Source organism: Macaca mulatta, chromosome 3 (assembly GCF_049350105.2).
Source record: "Macaca mulatta isolate MMU2019108-1 chromosome 3, T2T-MMU8v2.0, whole genome shotgun sequence".
In the NCBI taxonomy this organism is placed as follows: domain Eukaryota; kingdom Metazoa; phylum Chordata; class Mammalia; order Primates; family Cercopithecidae; genus Macaca; species Macaca mulatta.
Window position 1 is genome coordinate 151,843,350 of NC_133408.1, and position 18,718 is coordinate 151,862,067.

The following is an 18,718-nucleotide window of genomic DNA, read 5'->3' on the forward strand; positions in this document are numbered from 1 at the left end:
TAGCTCCTGGACAGTATTTCTAGACCCACCCTTGACCAGAAGAAAACCCCCTCGCCCTGAAGGGAAAAACACAAGTCTAGCTGGATTTATTACTGCTGATTAAGGAGCCCTAGGGCCTTGAGTAAAACTCAGTAGTGGCCAGGCAATAGTTGCCACAGGCCTCCGGTGACACCCAGTACTGTGCTGGTTTCAGGTCTGACTCAGCACAGTCCCAGTGGTGGAGACCACAGGAGTGTTTGTGACCCCCTCCCCCCAGTTCCAGACAGCTCAGCATGGAGAGAGAGATTCTGTTTGGGGAAAGGTAAGAAAAGAGAACAAGAGACTCTGCCTGTTAATCCAGAGAATTCTGAATTCGACAAACAAAAGCTGAGGGATTTTTGTCAACACCAGATCTGTCCTACAAGACATGCTAAAGGGAGTTATTCAGTCTGAAATAAAAGGATGTTAATGAACTATAAGAAATCATCTGAAGATGCAAAAGTCATTGGTAATAGTAAGTACACAGACAAGTACAGAATATTGTAAAACCGTAATTGTGGTATGTAAACTACTCATATTTTGAGTGTTTTGAGTAGAAGGACTAAAAGATGAACCAATCAAAAATAAGTGCTATAACCACTTTTAAGACATAGATAGTACAATAAGATCTAAATAGAAACAACAAAATGTTTAAAAGTGGGAAGAAGTTACAGTGTAGAGTTTTATTGGTTTTCTCTTTGCTTCTTTGTTAGTGTGTTTATAGAACCATAGTGTTAGCTTATCAGTTTAAAATAATGGGTTGTAAGATGTTGTTTGCAAGCCTCATGATAACCTCAAATCATAAAGCCTACAACAAATAAATGAAAAATGAAAAGCCAGAAATTAAAATGTACCACCAGGGAAAATCACCTTTATGAACAGGAAGACTAGAAGAAAGGAAAGAAGGAAGGGAAGACTACAAATAAGACTACAATCAGAAAACAAATAACAAAATGACAGGATATTGAAGAGATTTCTGTACTCCAATGTTACATCAAGTTAAAAAAGCTTTTACTCAGCAAAGGGGTGGTTAATGGATACAAAAATATAGTAAGATTGACTAAGATGTAGTATTTGATAGCACAACTGAGTGATACAGTCAACAATAATTGTACATTTTAAAATAAAAGATGTAATAGGATTGTTTGAAACACAAAGAAGAGATAAATGCTTGAGGTGTTGAATATGCCATTTGCCCTGATGTCACTATTATACATTGTATGCCTGTATCAAAGTATGTACCCCAAAAATATATACACATACTATGTACCCACAAAAAAAATTTAAGAAAACAAGAACAAATACTACTGAGCTATAGTAGCCAAAACAGTATAGTACTGGCATAAAAACAGAATAGAACAGAATAGAGAACCCAGAAATGGAATGGAACAGAATAGAGAACCCAGAAATAAATCCATACATCTACAGTGAACTCATTGTTGACAAAGGTGCCAAAAATATACATTGCAGAAAGGACAGTTTCTTCAACAAATGATTCTGGGAAAACTGGATATCCATATGCAGAAGCATGAAACTAGACCCCATCTCTTACTATAAACAAAAATCAAATCCAAATGAATTAAAGACTTAAATCTAAGACCTCAAACTATAAACCTTCTAGAAGAAAACATTGGGGAAACTCTATCTAGAGCATTGGTCTGGGCAAAGATTTCTTGACTATATCCCAAAAGCTCAGGCAACCAAAGCAAAAATGGACAGATGGGATCATGTCAAATTAAAAACCTTCTGTACAGTGAAGGAAACAATCAACAAAGTCAGGAGAAAACCCACAGTATGGGAGAACGTATTTGCAAACTATCATCTGAAAAGGAATTGATAACCAGAATATACAAGGAGTTAAAACAACTCTATTGGGGAAAAAAAAAAATCTAATAATCTCATTAAAAAATGAGCAAAAGACCTAAAGAGACATTTCTCAAAGGAAGACATACAAATGCTGAACCAGGTATATGAAAAGGTGCTCAACATAACTGATCATCAGAGAAATGCAAATCAAAACTACAATAAGATATTATCTCACCTCAGTTAAAATGGCTTTTATGCAAAAGGCAAGCAATAACAAATCCTGGCAAGGATGTGGAGAAAGGGGAACTCTCGTACACTGTGGGAACATACGTTAGTGCAACCACTATGGAAAACGGTTTGGAGGTTGCTCAAAAAACTAAAAACGTGCAATCCAGCAATCCTACTCCCAGGTGTATACCCAAAATAAAGGAAATCAGTATATCAAAGAGATAATCTTCACTTCTGTGTTCGTTGCAGCACTGTTGACGATAGCCAAGATTTGGAAGCAATCTAAATGTCCATCAACAGACAACTAGCTAGAGAAAGTATGATACATACATACAATGGAGTACAATTCAGCCATAAAAAGAATGAGATCCTGTCATTTGCTACACCATGGATGGAATTGGAGGACATTATGTTAAGTGAAATAAGCTAGCACAGAAAGACAAACCACATGTTCTCACTCATTTGTGGAGATTAAAAATTAAAACAAGCAAACTCATGAAGATAGAGAATAGAGTGATGGTTACCAGAGACTGAGAAGGGTAGTGGTGGCAGAGAGGTGAGGATAGTTAAAGAGTGCAAAAATATAGTTAGATAGAGTGAATAAGATCTAGTGTTTGATAGCACAATAGGTTAACTACAGTCAACAGAAATCTATTGTACATTTTAAAAATAAGTAGTATAATTGGAATATTTGTAATGGAAATTATAAATACTTGAGGTGAATGGATATCCCATTTCCCTTAATGTGGTTTTTTTTTTTTTTTGAGACGGAGTCTCGCTCTGTCGCCGGGGCTGGAGCGCAGTGGCCGGATCTCAGCTCACTGCAAGCTCCGCCTCCCGGGTTTACGCCATTCTCCTGCCTCAGCCTCCTGTGTAGCTGGGACTACAGGCGCCCGCCACCTCGCCCGGCTAGTTTTTTGTATTTTTTTAGTAGAGACGGGGTTTCACCGTGTTCGCCAGGATGGTCTCGATCTCCTGACCTCGTGATCCGCCCGTCTCGGCCTCCCAAAGTGCTGGGATTACAGGCTTGAGCCACCGCGCCCGGCCAACCTTAATGTGGTTCTTATGTACCACATGCATGTATCAAAATATCTTTTGTACCCCATAAATATACACATATATTGTTTACCCATAAAAATTTAAAATTTTAAAAAAGATAATCTCAACAGGTGCTGAAAGATTATGCAGTACAATTCAGCATCCTTCATGATAAAAGCTCTCAACAAACTAGGCATAGAAGAAATATGCCTCAAAATAATAAATGCAGTATATGACAAACCCACAGCCAGTGTTACATCGAACAGGAAAAAATTAACAGCATTCCCCCTAAGAAATAGAACAAGTATCCCCACTTTCACCACTGTTATTCAACATAGTACTGTAAGTTCTAGTTGTAGCTATCAGGAATCAGAAGAAATAAAAGGCATCCAAATTGGAAAAGAGGAAGTTAAATTATTTCTGCTTGCTTGTGATAGGTGCTAAAGATGCCTAGATTTTATAAATGAATTCAGTACAGTTGCAGGATGTACGTAACATACAAAAATTAGTAGCATTTCTGTACACCGGTAACAGTCAAGCTGAGAACCAAATCAAGAAGTCAACCCCATTTATAATAGCTACCAAAAAACAAAATAAAATAAAATACATGGAATATATTTAACCAAGGAGGTGAAAGATCTCTACAAGGAAAACTACAAAACACTGATGAAAGAAATTGTAGATGACACACATGAATGGAAAAACATCCCATGCTCATGAATTAAAAGAATCTGTATCATTAAATTGACCATACTGCCCAAGGCAATCTATAGATTCAGTGCAGTTCCTATCAAAATATCAATGTCATTTTTCACAAAATTGTAAAAAATAATTTTAAAATTCACATGGAACCACAAAAGAGCCTGAATAGCCAAAGCAATCCTAAGCAAAAAGGACAAAGCTGGAAACATCACATTACCTAATTTCAAATTATAATTCAAGGCCACTAAGTACCACTCTTTTTTATACCAGTACCAAAAAAGAATGCTACTGGTATAAAAATAGACACATAGAGCAATAGAACAGAATAGAGAACCCAGAAATAAAGCCACATACCTACATTCAACTGATCTTTGACAAAGTTGACAAAAATATACACTACAAAAGGATGCCCTATTCGATCAATGGTAACAATGCTGGGAAAATTATACAGCCATATCCAGAAGTTGAAACTGGACCCATATCTATCACCATATGCAAAAATTAACTCAATATGGATTAAAGACTTAAATATAAGAACCTGAAACTACAAAAATTCTAGAAGAAAACCTAGGAAAAAATCTTTTGGACATTGGTCTAGGCAAAGAATTCATGACTAAGACCTCAAAAGCAAATGCAACAAACAAAAACAAAGATAGACAAGTGGAACTTGATTGAACTAAAAAGTTTCTGTATAGCAAGAGAAATAATTAACAGAATGAACAGACAACCTATGGAATGGGAGAAAATACTTGCAAACAGTGTATCTGACAAAGGACTAATACCAGAATCCACAAGGAACTCAAACAACTAAACAAGGAAAAAAAAAAAAAAAAAAAAAAAAAACATTTAAAAAGCAAACAAAGGACATAGACATTTTTCAAAAGAAGACATACAAGTGGCCAAAAAGCATATGAAAAAAAAAAAGTTCTCTAATCATCAGAGATGTGAAGATTAAAACCAAAATGCAATACCATTTTATATGAGTCAGAATGGCTATAATTAAAAAGTCAAAAAATTACCGGCATTGGTAAGAATGCAGAGAAAATGGGAATGTAAATTAGTACAACCATTATGGGGAACATTTGAACATTTGTCAAAGAATTAAAAATAGAACTATCATTTTATACAGCAGTCCCACTACTGGATATTTACCCAAAGGAAAAGAAATCATGTATAAAGAGACCTGCATTCATAGGTTTATCACAATACTGTTTAGAATAGCAAAGCATTGAAATCAACCTACGTGTCCATCAATGGATGATTGGATAAAGAAAATCTAGTGTTATATACATGGAATACTACTCAGCCATAAAAAAGAATGCAGTCATTTATTTTGCAGCAACATGGATGGAACTGGAGGCATGGATGGAACTGGAGTTATTTCTTAATTGAAATAACTCAGAAACAGAAAGTCAAATACCACACGTTCTCACTTATGAGTGGGAGCTAAATAATATATACACATGGAGAGTGGAATAATGGACATTGGAGACTCAGGTGGGTGAGGGGGATGAGGAACTACCTAATGAGTACAATGTACACTATTCAGATAATGTAACTAAAAGCTTTACTGCTGTGAGATATATCCACATAACAAAACTGCACTTGTACTCACTAAATATATTTTTTAAAGTAAGAAATATGTATACTGTAATAGTCTTTCTGTGCAAATAAGATGTACTTCCTATGACAGGGAGCTATTAAGCCTAATGGAAATATATTTCTAAATATTTTACCCATGTTTCTCATAATAAGCAGTTCTCACTTCTAGGTTCTCTGCTTATGTAACCTACTGAGGTTTTAAGCACAATTTTTTTATTATAATATAAATTGCATATACTTCTGTTCACTAAAGTAGACCTTGACATTCTGGATATCAGTGACTTTTACTTCTTTAAAATTAAAGCAGAGAAGTTAGTAGACAAAAATTTAAATATACACAGAAATAAAAAGAGCAAAAAAAAGTTAGATGTATTTTCCCTAACCAGTTTTTATTTTAAGTATCATATAGTTATATAGTTTTCTCTATGACCTTTCTTTTACAATACCTGAAGACGTCTGTTTATGTCACCTATTGCCTAATTTTATTAACTTACATTAGAATTTATGATCATGTGATTTGTTGACGTGCAGTAACGTACACTTTCTGTTTATAACCTTGATATAGGCATTAAACATAATTTTTTGTAATTTAGTACTTTAAAGCCTCATAATATACAGTTATTTATATAATTAGGAAAAAATTCATCAAGTAATTATGAACAGTTTTCAAAAATGAGATGTAATGTGTTCCACCTTCTGTTAACTAGGAAAAGTAGCACAAATCCTGTGGTTTTTTCCTACTTTGAATACCCAGTTTAGTGGTACAGAAAAGATCAAATTATGTATCTTTTGAATAAATGTTGGTTTACAGTGTCCAAAATAATATTTTTTCTCACGTCTACTCTTCTTTTCTAGCCTTCCCCTCAGAAAGTTCTTGTGCTTGGCTTTCTGATTTCTTAGTAACTTCTCTTCTCCTGGACATTTTGGCTCATGGACCTTCAAGTCATCATTTCTTCCTTTCAGTTATTCCTTTACCGCTACCCTAAGACAGTGACAGCAGTCAGCACATACATTGTTTTGGGATCAATACATAGATTCTGAGTGCCAGGGCAACTGGGTAAAGGTGACAGAGAATGCCAGTTGAAGCTGCAGCCACCCTTCTCTCTTACCGTGGCTCTGTATTATTGTGACCTCTTAGATCCTCTTCTCATGTCCTTTCTAGGCCATTGCAAGGGAGAAGCTCCATTCCCTGGTTGTTGTGGATACATTCGTTTTCTGGGGCTGTCATAGCATACTGTCAGAAACTGAGTGCCTTAAACGCAAAAGTTTTGTGATCTGGCCTCACAATTCTGGAGGCTGGTAGTCTGAGATCAAGGTGTCAGCAGGATTGGTTTCTTCTCGGCTGTGAGGGAGAATAAGTTCAATGCCCCTCTCCTACCTTCTGGTGATTTGCTGGCAACCTTTGGCATTCCTTATAGTGTATTATCCCAACCTCTGCTGTCACCTTTACATGGTGTTCTCCTGTATGTGTGTGTCTCTGTGTCCAAATTTTTCCTTTTTGTAAGGATATCAGTCATACTGGATTATTACCTCTAATGACCTCATTTTTACTTGATTACCTCTGTAAAGACCTTGTTTCCAAATAAGGACATATTCTGAATACAGTGGGTTGGGACATCCTATCTTTTTAGGGAGACACGATTCAGTGCATATCACTGGACATCTTATAATAGCCAATGTCAGAGTATTCAAAACTGGGACACACACCTTCTTCCTTTGATAAGCATGATTCCACAACTGAAGGAAGGGAAAGTCTTCTCTTTTCCTTCTTTGCCCCTTATGCTGTCACTAAAGAATGTACAGGTAGTTCTCAGAAATATAATGGTCCAGGGACTACACTGGTATAAAAGGTAAGGGCAGGTACAGTGGCTTATGCCTATAATCTCACCATTTTGGGAGGCTGAGGTGGGAGGATTGCTTGAGCCCAGGAGTTTGAGACCAGCCTGGCAACATGGCAAAACTCCATCCCTACAAAAGATACAAAAAAAAATTATCCAGGCATGGTGGTGCACACCTGTAGTCCCAGCTACTCAGAAGGCTGAGGTGGGGCAATCATTTTAGCCTAGGAGGTTGAGGCTGCAGTGAGCTGTGATCAAGCCACTGCACTCCAACCTCGGCGAAAGAGCAAGACCCTGTCTCAAAAACAAACAAAACAAAACCCAACCAAAGTAATTATACGGCAATTTTGTCCTCAAAGAGTGTAATAGAAAATTTGATATTATAACTGAGTACTAAGGGGAACAGTCCAAAAGTAAAACAGAAGATGAGAAGAAAAGCCTTTGAGGACCTAAGAGAGCCAGCTCTAGAGGACCTAGGATTTGGACCTCATTTGAGGTTAGATGATGCATAGTAAAGAAAGGCATTGCAAATGAGGAGGAAGCATGGTGAGTCTGGAGTCAGTGTGGAGCATCAGTTTGTATGGAAGACACAGGCAGTGAAGACACTGGCTGGAGCAGATTTATGTGGAAGCAGGACTTTTCTGTCTTGTTCTCCTTGGTACCTTCAGTGTCCATCCAAATGCTTGGCATATAGTAAGCACTGAATAAATACTGATTTAATGAATGACTATTAGAAAGGCAGAGCAAACTGTTTTGGTTAGTGAGGAAAGAAAAAGAATATTTATCTTAGGAATGCAAGTCCTTTTAATTATTAGGCCCCAGAGAGACATTTAAATGAGACTGCAGTCATGCCCTGCTACCCACTTTGAGTTATGTATTCATCTCTTGAAACTGCTTGCTCTTGCCACAAGTACCTACAAATTAACCTAATAATGCCACACTGCACACTGTAACCCATACCCTATAGTTTAGCAATGTATAACCAATCACTAATCAATGTTTTTTTATAAGCCAATGAGAATTCCTGACAAACAACTTTGTATCAGTCCACTCCCTGTCCCCCTTTCTTGCCTTTAAAAATCCACTTGTAATGGCCGCTAAGCGGAGGGTATATTCAGGACAACTTAAATCTGTGCTCCTGGGTCACAGTCTTCAAGTTTGGCCCAAATGAGCTCTCTACTTATATTCATTTTGTCTCAGTTTCTTCCTTTTGGTCAACATTAGCTAGGGTAGATTAAAATCGGTGCAGAAAAGTTCAAACATGATGAAATACGGTGCAGCTATAAAATTTTGAGATAGCAGATTGACATGAGCAAATTGTATTAGGAAGATTAGTCTGAGAGTAGCATAAAGGCAGGATGAATTGAAGCTTAGAGTGTTGGAATTCTCAGAAATGAATAATAAGCTAGAACGTTTTGGAAATAGTATTGGTGTGAGGCAATGAAGATGTGAAGGTGGAAATAGAAGACAGACAAATCCAAGAGATACATGTTGAATCATTGAGCACCTATCATGTTACATGACTGAATGTTTTTTTAATTTATTATAATTTAGAATTAGAGAGTCTTTGAGATTGTAACATAGTAAGACTTTATGTTTCCAGGCACGGATGCTCATGCTTGTAATCCTACCACTTTGGGAGGCAGAGGCAGGTGGATCACCCGAGGTCAGGAGTTTGAGACCAGCCTGGCCAATGTGGTGAGACCCCATCTCTACTAAAAATACAAAAATTAGCCAGGCGTGGGTGTGGGCGCCTGTAATCTCAGCTACCTGGGGGGCTGAGGCAGGAGAGTCACTTGAACCCAGGAGGTGGAGGTCGCAGTGAGCCAAGACCATGCCATTGCACTCCAGCCTGGGCAATAAGAGTGAAACTCTGTCTCCAAAAGAAAAAAAGACTTTAGCCTCAAATTAGGCCTTATACTTTTTGGGTACTCAATAGGTGTCAATGGACAAATACAGAGGAAAGTAAATGTAGAAGTTTAATTTCCACCTTAGAGAGTTGGGTAATGATTTATATTTTATGGAAAGTGTGAAGTCAAGAATCTGTGCTTCAAGTTGTCAGGGAAATAAGAAAATTTAATATATTTCCAAGATGACTGCAGTACATGCAGGTAGTCTTAGAATATGCCTGTTGATCATAACTGCAGATAGACTGGCTCATCTAGGAGAGTGGATGTGGCTCTGACTAGGGGGTGGGGTTGAGGGGAACAGGTCTTATATTTGGTTGGTTTTATTTATTTTTGTTTTTCATAAAGAGAAAAACAAGCATTAAAATCTCAGGAAGCTCAATTAAGGGACAGAAGAATGAACAAGTGCTAAAACAAAGGGGGAGAAAACAGAATCATAAAACAGCTAAAACAGGAAAGATTTAAAAAACAGAGCTTTGGCCCGGTGCGGTGGCTCATACCTGTAATCCCAGCACTTTGGGAGGCCGAGGCGGGTGGATCACGAGGTCAGGAGATTGAGACCATCCTGGCTAACAAGGTGAAACCCTGTCTCTACTAAAAAAATACAAAAAATTAGCCGGGCGTGGTAGCTTGTGCCTGTAGTTCCAGCTGCTCGGGGGGCTGAGGCAGGAGAATGGCATGAACCCGGGAGGCAGAGCTTGCAGTGAACTGAGATAATGCCAGTGCACGCCAGTCTGGGCGACAGAGCAAGACTCCATCTCAAAAAAAAAAAAAAAACAGAGCTTTATTTTTTCCAATTATAATAATACATTTCTAATAACACATCAATAAATGAAATTACATAACACCAAAAAGTATAAAGGAAAAGGGAAGAAAATTATAAATCTACCACCAAGAGATAATCACTATTAATCTTTTAGTATCTAATTCTTCCAGACTTTTCTGTGTATATATGTATAAACATGTATGATGTTTATATGTGTATATATATATTTTTTTAGTGGGATCATTCCATAAATTCTATTTCCTAGCCTGATTGTTTTAGGTTTAATGTCATATATCTTGGTATACATTCAAAAATGATGGTCATCATTTTTGTTGACTATTTAATGTTCCCTGAATTGTTAGCTCTTCTTTTCCATCTTGTACATGGGATACCTTCATACTTTTTCTCTCCAGGAACTTCTCTTCATGGAAGAAATTTGCCTTATAAAACACAATCTGGATTGATGTATCTTTTCTTACTAAGTTATCTGTGCTCTTGGTTCTGCCTGTTACTTCCATCCTGCTGATTCTTTTGTGTGTTCACTAGCCTGTACTGTTAACTCCAAATTCTACATGTCTAGACTGGACTTCACATTCTTTTCTCACTCATGGATAATACTAGTTGTGGTCCAAAAACTGTCACCCTAACATTCACAGACGGGAGGTTCAACTGTTCTGAGCTGCTTTGAGTCCTTCCAGCTAAAGCCTTGGAGTCTCCACAGTTTTCTGTCTAAAGCAATTTTATGTTGCTAGGATGGGCTGAGGCAGGAGGGCTCTTCATTACTGATGTTTTCCCTTTTGTGTTTTAACCAATAAATACATAGGTCCAATGAACAAAATGAGTAATAAAATATTGGCTTTAATACTCAAAATTAGGGGTTGCCTCTTAAACTGTGTTAGTAGGTGTGACTTTGTACTGTGTTAAATGAGCCATTTGATCTCTTTCATGCCTCGGGGATTGGAAGAGAGAGGTCTGCTTAGTAGATACTTAAACCAGATAGCTGTATAAGTATACATATGTAACAAACCTGCACGTTATGCACATGTACCCTAGAACTTAAAGTATAATAATAATATAAATAAATAAATAAGAATAGCTTTGCAAACTTAGTTGATAGTAGAAAGCCGGAGAGAGTCCTGAAAAAGAGGGAACTGGATTATGTGTTCGAGCACAAGTGGTCAAAGAGAAGGAAACAGGAGACAGAGTTGAGAGCAGTGTTTTTCAGGCACCCTGCCCTGATAATGTTTTATTTTTTAACCCGCTCCTCCTGTGGGGAGAGGTGAACAAAGAGAAAAGCTTCCTCCCCAACCCTCCCAATTGGTGGAAGTGTTGCTAAGAATGTTGGTGTGAGTTGCAAAATGAGTGCCCCTCTCATCACTAAACATTAATTTGTATCCAAATCATTTTGCATCTTCTACCAGTCTCCCTTCTTCAAGTTGCCTTGAAGAGGCATCACATCATTCCCAAGTTTTAAAACCTAGTGCCTCCTATTTTCTTTTTCCACAAATAGAAACTTTTATGCCTACTTTTCTAGCTTATAATTTCCACCCACCTTTATTTCTCACTAACCTTCATATTGCTCAGGTCCTTTTTCTTTGCATTTCTTGTTTCTTCCTCTCTTCCAATTGTATAAATCCTGCCTATCCTTCAAAAACCAACTTGAGGAAGAATCCACACTTGGAGCTTTCCTCTACTTGTCAGACCCGCAGTGAATTTTTTTCTTTTCAGTTTGCTGCATGTTTATGTGCTAAATTTAATGATTTTTAACTCTAATCCCAGAGATGCCTCAGATCCAAGGAGCCTCATTGGGAATGAAGGACAGTTGGCACAGATGGCATGCTGAAGCCTCCCTGTACCCTCTTTAACCAAAATGTTTCTGCTCATATAGATTTTATATAATGGGATTTTGTGTGAGATAACTTGGAAGAGAGTTCCATAACTTAAACAAGTATTTGGGAAATGTTGCTCTCTAATAATAATACCAACTCATTTGTTACTCAGTCAATGAAATACTGTTACTTGCGTTTTTGTTTTGTATGTATATGTTTTGTCTCATAAATTACTGGAAACTCCTTGAAATTTGTTATCTTTCTTTTCCCCAATGGGGAAGGATTCTAGGTAGAATCAACAAACCTAGAATCTGGGGACCTACAATGTTCTTTACTAGTGGTACCCTTGGACCTGACACTGAATATTTGATAGCTCCCTTCTTCTGTGTCCTTATCTGAAAAGTAATAATGAGGTATTAAATTCTGCAGATGAAAGAAGGATTAGGCCTTTGTATTGAAGTGCAGTGCCAAGCAAAGGGGATGTATTCTGTTGATTGATTCATTTTTAAGTTTCATTTTGTAGATCTATGAAATTCATACTGAGATTTTAAGTGACACAAGCACTGCCTCTCTCAGTAATATCTCATTTTTAAAGACAGCTTATAAGAGAGGGTTGTACATAACCCAAAGAAATTGATTGATAAAGATATGATTTCATGCATCAGTAGCAAGTAAGGAGGATAGATTTTTCAGGAAGGCCACTTCAATTATCAGTTTTTTGTGAGACTGACCCAGTCTTGTGCCATAACTTCTCAATCCCATTTATGCCTTTTGGCCTAACTTCTTTACACTGATGCACAATATGTGAACTGGTACATTTTCCTGAACTACATGTATAGCAAAGCCCCATTATTTATATTTTTCTTACTACGTTATTTAAGAAGTATACAATTAATGAAAGTTCCACTGATTTGCTTATTTCCTTTGGATTACAACTACATTTGAGATGCAAGAGGGTAGCTTATTGCAATTAAGAAGTAGGAAAACAAGGCTGCTGAGTGGAATACTGAACTGAGAATAAAGTGCCTTTGTCACCATAGAGCCCCGTTGTTCTTTAAGCATATTCTTAAAAGAGTGAATGAATGGAGCAGGATAGCATAATATTTTTTCTGCATCCAGTACAAGGGTAGAGCTGTGGTTTTCTTGAGTCACTGAGACAGAAAGAAGAAAAATTTCAAAAGAAACAAGTAGAACTCTTTTCTGGCTAAAAGGTACTTTATACATAATATGCCCATAATGTCTCTAGGATAAAAATAACTTTGCCCAGTTCCTGAAAAGGAATTCTATGGGGTAGAATCAACAAACCTGGAATCTGGGGACCTACAATGTTCTTTACCAGTGATGCCCTTGGACCCGACACTAAACATTTGATAGCTCCCTGCTTCTGTTTCCTTATCTGAAAATACGTAGTAATGAAGTACCTTCCTCAGATGAAAGAGTAATTAGACCTTTGTTTTGAAGTGCAGTGACAACATATGGTGAAAATCCTGTCCATGAGATCCAGTAAAAGAAATAAAAGATACTCAGCATTTCAGACTTTGTATAGTCAATGAGTAAATAAACAAAGAAACAAACAAAAGAGTATTCCCTAAGAACCTAGATGTGTAGTGTCTTAGGAACTGGGCCACCTAGTGGGGATAGAACGATGAATAAAACATGGCTTTTGTCCTTGAGAAAGTCACAGAGAGGAAGCAGGCCTGTAAACAGGCAAATCACAGTATGGTTTGATAAGTAGTGTCTTGTGAATGGATTTGATAAGCAGGTATGTTTAACAAGGAATGCCCAGGGAAAAGGTAAATAGGATTTTGACATCTTCAAAGATGAGGCTCTAATGGAAAATGCTTCAAAAGGGAGTTATTTTGAAGACTGTATTGCTAGGCGTTCAACATCAAATATCAGGTGTGGTAAATCTTGGTCCTCTGTTGTCTAAATATAATAATTTAAGAATTTTGCTGTTAGATTTTCTTCTAAAATCAAAGAGCTGAAATTTGAAATGAAAATGTGGAGAAACTTCCATGGAGATAGCATTTTCTTTTGCTAAAATTGAGTCTAAAATTCTAATACAAGTATCATTCCAAACCATAAGCAAACCGATGCATACAACCACGTGTCACTAAAAGCAATTTCTAATGATGCTTGCTCCCCAGCCCGTTTAAATCTACCTCTCATGTTATTTCTTTATCTCTCTGACTCTTCTTAATTTCATTATTTGAAAAACTGAGAGCAGGCCATCCACCTATCTTTCTCCCTTCCTCATCTCCTGAACTATGTTTTTTTACCTACTTGAGCCTTCTGTCCCCCATATCCAGTTGGGCAAATAGCTCATCCTTCCCATGTAACCCCCAGCCTCAGGGCCATCATGCCTTATTGTACATAATAAAATCCCACAATGTTATTTCTGCCACTTTTCCTTCTCATCCTTTCAAAAAGATGTTGTTTTTGTTTTATTCCCTGAATTGCAAGGAGATTATGCATCTTCTGAAGATGGAGAGATCTATATATGATCATATCTTATTATTAAATGAGAATTTATACCTTAATTTATAGAAATACCAGAAATTGTACAATGTGACTTTGCTTTATTTCCTCAGAAATGCTAAAGTTCTTTTATCATCATTATTATTATTCATCAATTCCCTTCTTTTCATTCACTTGTGTACTGATGACTCCTCTCTAGTTTGTCCCCATAGCAACACTGGATAATGCTAATGAAACTGTAACATCTTAAGCTCTCCCACAGAGCATCTCTGTTAAAATAGCCATGAAACACTATTTTCTTTCCTTAAAAGAAATCAGTATTTTGGAATCTCTCCCATGATCAAGACTTAACTTTCTAAACTGTGTAACTAGCATTGAATCTTTAATTTAGAGAAGCTTTTTAGAAAGCAATAAACCACATTTGCGACACCACCGCCTTCCACACATTCATATCACATGTTGGTATACAGCCATGGTTCTCAGAATATGGTTCCTCAGCAGCATCAGCATCACCTGGGAACTTGTTAGGGATGCTAAATGACATGCCATACTCCTAACCTACTGAATCAGCAACTCTGGGAATGGAGCCCAATACTCTGTTTAAACAAGTCCTCTCCAGGTGATTCAAATGCGTGATACAATTCAGGAACCACTGGTGTACAGGATAGGCAGTGCTGTAGTAGGCAACAACATCACATCCAGTTTGTGTGTGTGTCTGGGGTTGTGTTGACATGATTGGAAATTAATGTGCTGTTTGTTTTTTATAACCTTTAAATTTATTTATGCTATGAAATATTAGCTGAATAACAATTTGTGTTAAAATAAATATGGCATTACAGAATGTCAGATTAGCTAATGAAAATCAGTGTTTCCTAATCCTTATTTATCTGTTATTAACAAGTGTAAGAAAAAGCCAAGTTAAGGTCAGGTGCAGTGGCTCATGGCTGTAATCACAGCACTTTGGGAGGCCAAGGCGGGAAGATTGCCTGAGCCCAGGGGTTCAAGACCAGCCTGGGCAACATAGTGGGAACTTGCCTGTACAAAAAATGTTTGAAAATTAGCCGGGCACAGTGGCATGGGCTTGTAGTCCCAGCTGCTCCAAAGGCTGAGGTGGGAGGATTACTTGAGCCTAGGGGAGTTTGAGGCTTCAATGAGCTGAGATCGCGCTGCTGTAATCCAGCCTGGATAACAGAGCCAGACCCTGTCTCAAAAAAACAAAAGAAAAAAAAAACAAAAAAAAACAAGTGATTGCCATTTACTCCATAGTAGTAGGTAATGACTCCAACTATAAAAGTGTGTATTTTTTCTTCTATTTTTGTTTCTTAAATGGAAAGCTAATATATTTCAATTGTGTGGATGCTGACAAGTATTCACCTTTTTGAAAGAAGTCTTTTAAATAGTGCTTTTTCTGTTTGTGGTTAATAATTCATTCTTTTTATGCTTAAACACATCAAAAGCATACAGTAAAAAAATGATTTTTTGGAAACTATGACTTAGCAAAAAATAGGAAGCTGATATAATAGAGAATTGCAAAAAAGACACAAATTAACTTCATCACATAAAGTTTTAAGAGGCAGGTAGGATCCAGAAGTTGAAGATCCAGGCAGAAATTTAAGTCTCTGAGACAGTCTTTAAAGTTAAGTATAAGAATTGCTTTTCATCACAAAAGCTGAACCACCTCTATGCTAGGATGTGGGAACAGAGCCTGAAGAAGTTACATTGGTGGTGGTCTGGCCAGACCTGAAATCCCATCTGTCAGACTTTAATATAAATAGCTAAACAGGATTCAGAAATCAAGATAAGCAAGAATCCTTTGATCAGGAATCCAGATGTCAGTTATTCCAAGGAATCAGTAGCAATACAGTAATTCCCATTACCCATGTAAGCCTGATATAATAAGCACCTGGCATGTGCCACTTCCTCTTGAGGATCACTGCCCGAATTCAGACCCTCACTGTGTCTCACCTGGGCTGTTGCAAGTGCTTCCTTATTGGAGTCAAATCACGCAATACTAATAACATTCAGTTTTGTGAATATGCTGTCTCTGCCTTCCTTCTGTATGTCCCTTGAAGTGCCCTGCTCTTCCACACTGGGCTTGCTCCTTTTATGTATTTGTACTTGTCCCTAAGTCTTGGTTCAAATAATTGACTTGTGATTTAGGTGCTTTCCTCACCCTGGATTTTCCCTCGACCTTGCACATACCATTATTTATAACAAATTTCATGTATTATAATTGCTTGTATTGCTACCCATTCTTTGAGACTAGAATCTATGTCTTCACCTCTCTAGTCCTCTCTCCTAGCTTGGTGCTTAGCATTACCATAGGTTTTCAATAAATATTTTTTGAATGGTTGTGTAAGAGATTTCTACATATAATAGGCATGGCAAATGTAAATCATGGATTTTCCTAAATAATTTTGATTTGAAATATTTAGTCCTTTCAGCTATCAGTTATTTTGAAATTCAGCAATTTCTGTGTCCCAAATTTATTTCCTGAATGTCTTATACATAGAAATAACAAAAATCCCTTAAAGTTACCACCTACCAGGGACCTAGAAAGAGGAAGACTAATGTCAGCCATTTAAGAACATCTCCAGGGAAGACCATTAATTAAGTTTTTTGGGGTTTTGTTTTTTGTTTTGTTTTTGTTTCTGTTTTTTTGAGACAGACTCTGTCACCCAGACTAGAGTGCAGTGGCACCATCTCGGCTCACTTTTGCTCTCTAAGTGGCTCACCTCCACCTCCCAGGTTCAAGTGATTCCCTTGCCTCAGCCTAGCGAGTAGCTGGGATTACAGATGTGTACCACCATGCTTGGCTAATTTTTGTATTTTTAATAGAGATGGGGTTTCGCCATGTTGGCCAGGCTGGTCTCGAACTCCTGACCTCAGGTGATATGCCCACCTCAGCCTCCCAGAGTGCTGGAATTATAGGGGTAAACCACTGTGCTGGCCACATTAATAAAGTTTAAAGCTAGGGGATGGGATAGAATGTTTCTGTGCATGCTTGGGAGGTTTAGTACCATAATTTTTGTTCAGAATTGTTAGAAATAGACCATATAGAAAATCTGTTCTTTTCTTTCTTCTCTTTGCATTTTCATACCCATCCAAAATTTAACACACTGGGGAAATGTGGCTAGAATTGGGAAATACAAAACAGTTCTAGGTTTGTTCCATGGGGAACGGATTATAATGACTTTTAATTTATTTGGAAGCATCTCAGAAAACATTATGAAGTTTTGTATAAGGAGTTTACCAGATTTCTGAAGATTATTATGCTAAGTAGTTATTTTTCAATGGGATTACATACTTCACTGACTACAAACATTATGTATTGATGACTATCAACATAATCCATACAGTATTACTTGCTGACGCCACACCAGATATTTCTAAATTGCTCTATATTTTTGGTTTTTGTTTCCATAGTTATTGCTTCTCCTTACCTGGTGACAATTTACCCACCATTTAGTTTGTGCAGGGCACTGTGCTAGGTGGTAGAACCAGAAGAATAAACAAAACAGACAGGCTTCCTGCCTTCATCATACTTAAAAACTGTCAGGAGAAATAGACTTTAGCAGTATTTCAGCTTCTCTCCATATCTTAATGGGTGCAAGAGAGAACTGGGTATAAAATGAATGTTTATAGCAGAAGTCAGGTCATGAACTCAGAGCCTACAAGGGACCTGCCAGGTAACACAAATGAGGGAAGTGGAATAGAAAGTAAGATTAGATGATGTCTAAAAGCAACAGGTATTAGACTTCATTAGCAGATTTTAGGTATTAGTAATACCTGTTGTTATTAGACTTTAATTGTGACCACTTTAAATTTACTACTACCTTCAGCTTGATGTTAGAGTAATAGGGAGTGGTAAGGGTCATGGCAAGCAATAACATACCTTTCCTAAGGAGGCAGCCATTTAGATCCGATTATTGAAAAGTGGAAAATCACTCCCAGTGTTATCACAATTTTCAAATTTTTAATTTTTAATTTTTATTATTTTATTTTACTTTATTATTATTATTATTATTATTATTTTTAGAGTCAGTCTTGCTTTGTTGCCCAGGCTGGAGTGTAGTGGCCCAGCTGTAAGTCACAGCAACCCCGAACTCCCGCCTTAGCCTTCCAAGTAGCTAGGGCTGCAGGCCTGGCTAATGTTTTTCTTCTTTGTAGAGACAGGATCTTGCTATGTTGCCCAGGCTGGCAAATATTTTTAAGCCGAATATGAAATCACTTTTTTATGTCTACTTTTTTCATTTTAATGATGGTAACTAATTGAAATCAAAATACTTTGCATAGCAAATAAAATATATCAGTGAGGTAAATTTGGCGTGAGAGTTGCCAGTTTGTAGGTCCTGAGAGAGTGAGCCTTCTGTGAGGTAAGTGCATGAATTTTAGCATCTAATTTGAGTACACAGAAGCTTTTTTTTTTTTGCTTTCTTCCTAGTTAGGATTACTAGATTAAGCAAATGATAATAATCGGGATGATGTCAAGTTATATTTGAATTT

At 37.2% G+C, this 18,718-nt stretch overlaps 1 protein-coding gene and 1 long non-coding RNA gene across 3 annotated transcripts in view; one reads left to right on the forward strand and one right to left on the reverse strand.

The window, feature by feature from the left end:
* ZNF277 (zinc finger protein 277) overlaps window positions 1–18,718 on the forward strand; it is a 144,195-nt gene that overhangs the window by 33,533 nt on the left and 91,944 nt on the right. The window lies entirely within an intron of this gene.
* Window positions 1,674–4,637, reverse strand: LOC144339912 (uncharacterized). Its single transcript, XR_013415496.1, has 2 exons — window positions 3,103–4,637; window positions 1,674–2,791 (listed from the first exon to the last, which is right to left on the reverse strand). It is a non-coding gene; the product is annotated as an uncharacterized LOC144339912 (long non-coding RNA).